Genomic DNA, 3,484 nt, shown 5'->3' on the forward strand with positions numbered 1-3,484 from the left:
CTCCCGCACTACCAGCCCTTGTGATTTTAATTTATGTTTGTGACATCTAAGATTTTACTCCTAGCACGTGGAGTCAGCTTTCTTTAAAAAAAATAAAAAATTTAAATGTGGCCCTTTTGAGAAGGGAGGAAAGATTTAAGTGGAATCTAGGAGCTCCCAGAGGGGTGGACAAACCCTCCAGAAATAGCACTTATCATGTGGAGATCTGGCACAGAACTTTTGAGTTTGACAGTAAATTTGCTCTTCTGGAAAAATAAAAAATGTTGCGCAAGTAAACAACTGCCTGAGAACATCAGAAACATTATGACAAGAAAAATCAAATGTCCGGTGCTAATCCTATTGCCAACAGCCAGCACAGAAATCATGGGGCTGCCTTTCTGACTGCTCACCGCGTCGCTGTGGGCAAGTCATTTAACGCACTGCCTTCCTTGCCTGCCTTCTGCCTCTTGCCTCCAGGCTGGTAATTGCTGTAACCTTCAGCTGCGAAGAATCAGTTAATAGTGGGCAACAGATACAGAAATTAACGGAAATATTTGGCTCTTGTCTCCTCATGCTACTGCTTTTTTTTTTTCTCCAGACTCTTGGAAGTCCCAGCATTAAGAGGTTTGCAGTGACCTGGATCCTCCAACTCCTTCTCTAGACGAAAAGAGAAAGTTGAGGGCATGTCCCCACTTTATTGCCAAGTTCATTAATTCCCAGTCCTACTGTATCAAAGCATGCTTGAAAGTGGGCTTTGGGGAGCTTAGTCTCTTCACTGCTAGTGACCATGGTGTCTGGCCTGATTTGTTAGATTCTTTTGCTCATCCACACCATGGCGTAAGATATGATTTATCTAATTCATGGCAGCATCAGAACGGAGAAAGATAAGCTGTTGTGAGCAACCCAAAGCAAGTTCCCATCACCCTTTCAGAAGAAACACTTCATTGTGTGCCAGTGTGGTCTTAGCATGGCCAAAGCTGATAGCATGGCACCGGAAGGGATTTTGACCCACCTGTCCCCCGCAACTGTTCAGGATCTGCACTGCAAGGTTGCGCAGTGTGGCTGGGATGGGTCTGGACTCCACATCTGCTCTTGGACCACTCCCCAAAGTGTTGTTTTTCCACCAGTTTCCATGTCACCCAGACCCTGCAGCTCTGGCAGTGGAAGCAAGCGATACTAGAAGCAGGCAAGGGTTCTCTGTCAGTGCTTTGTCAGTGTTTGCTCAACACACCTTTCTTTATGAACCTGTCACTTCTTTCACTCAGATACATCTCCTTCCCCTTCCTCTTACCTGATTTCTCATCTTCTGTAACAGCAGCTCCAGGTCAGCAAGGTGGACCAGCAAAATGCAGATCAGTGAGCAGAAAACCAGCAACTTCTTGCCCACTCAGTTTCCTCTCTCCTCGGGCACTGGAAGATAAAAACCATCCGCCTGTCAAACAAAAGGTCTGATGTGATTTTAGCATTAGGAGTTACACAAAGGGTCTCGGACCTATGAAAATGTCAACGTATCGACTTTGTACAAATGTTTATTCATCGTTCTGTTTACAGGCAGAACGGCGTTTTGCTTTCAGCATCGAATGGAGGAGATCTATTAGGGAGACACAACCAGTTCTGAATTGGAAATTGTCACCAGCATTTCACAGCCAAGTCAATGCTTTCCTACTGATATACATCTGCTTGAGATCTCATCTGTTATTCTTAACAGATAGTCATCAAGTAAATACATGGGAAAGAGCATGAGAAAATATTTTCCTCTCTTTTTTAGAGGATGAATGTAAATGCATCACCCATGGCAAGGTTCATTCCGCCCAGCAGGCTTAAGAGGATGACTCATCAAAGCCCTGTGCTTCTCTTCTAGATCTTCAAGGTGTATCAACAATGTTTTATTGATCCACCGTCATGGAAAGTAAAGAAAGAATGGAGTCTGAGATCTATACTGGTACAATATGCCTGACTTCGGTAATTCTGCCATTAAGCTACTGGGATGACGTGATGGAAATTACATTTCCTTCCCTCATGATGATAGGACTGTCCTCTGCCCATACAGATCCCTTAATCTAGTGGAGAAGAGAACAAAAAGTTTGGTAGCTGAAAGTTAGGCAAAGAAAAAGAGTTGAACTCAGCAGCAGGACACACATTTTTAATAGTGGTGGTGATGACGACAGTGAGCAAGCCCAGCAGGCAGTGGGAAAACCACATTTCCCTTTGTTTGAAGTGTCCTAACCGGAAAGGGTACTGCACTTGAAGTTTGTGTCCACTGGACACAGAGACAGGACAGGTAAGACTAACAAGGACAGCAAAGCCCTCATGCTGTGCAGGAGGAGATACAGCTGTGATCACCATCGCCACAAAACACAAAGTTGGTGCAGGGGCACCTATCATCCCAGCCAGGAAGGCAGGGGAGATCCCTCCCTCCTCCCTGCACAGCATGGCTGAGGTCCTTCTACTTCGCACCCAGCCAAGACTGGTCTTGGAAACCACACATTTTTAGTGAGAAAAGACAGGTGAGAAAACACCATCTCTGCAGAGAAAGTCTTTAGCCTTCCCATGTGTACCAGCTGGGAGAATGCATGTCTCTGCATCATGTAACGTGGTGCAAATCATGTGTTTCGAGTGCGCGTCCTCCCCTCTTCTCCTGTTGGTGCAGTCAGTGCCTGCCTTAGGAGAGTTAATAGCACTTTCACTTATTTAATTTACATCAGGGACATGCTAGATGGCAATGAGGCAGGCTGGTACAGGAGGAAAAGCATCGCAGAGGAGGCTAAAAACTCCCCAGGTCTCCACTGTTCTGTCTCCCTACTCATTCCTACCCTCAAAACATCGCCAGAAGTAAGCAAAAGCCTTTCTGGATGGAGCCAGTCCGTGGTTTTCTCTAGCATTCTCCCTTTTTCTCATATTGCTTCCCTGCCTCTTCCGTGGGTTTGCTTTCCCATCCTCTCTTTCCCCACCTACACCCAACCTGCGCAGTGGCAGGAGCCTGCCCATAGCCTGAAGGGATCTGCCTTGTGCCTTTACTTTGGTCTCCCTTATCTGTCCCCAGTAGGGCCATGTGTTTTGTCTCTGCAGATGCGTGGTTGAGGGCAACGAGAGACAAGGGGTCCTTGTAAGTGCCTTATGGTAATCGCAGAGCAGCAACTGCTCTGAAAATCTAAATTCCTCCCTGACATTTCCAGTCTAAAGCTCCCACTGACTCAGCTGCTGCTTGTGATATTTAAACAAGGATTATATCCTTTTTTATTCTTTTCTTTTTTGATAATGGGAAGGCAGAAGGTTAGTTTAACACTTTCCTATGGCTTGTCTGGCTGTTACAGATTCAGTGCTCTTCAGGACTGTAACTAAAACTCTGCTTCCCAAGTCACTTGTTTGGTATGACTGGGATGAACACGGATTCCCGTGATGAAAAAAAATAATTTTTTCTTCAGCACAAGCTTTAGCATACTGGGAAATTTACTACTTTGGATCTACAAGGACTTATCCCATTGGCTCCAGCACAACTGCACCC

The sequence above is a fragment of the Apaloderma vittatum genome, unplaced genomic scaffold (genome assembly GCF_000703405.1).
Source record: "Apaloderma vittatum isolate BGI_N311 unplaced genomic scaffold, ASM70340v1 scaffold1789, whole genome shotgun sequence".
Taxonomy (NCBI): domain Eukaryota; kingdom Metazoa; phylum Chordata; class Aves; order Trogoniformes; family Trogonidae; genus Apaloderma; species Apaloderma vittatum.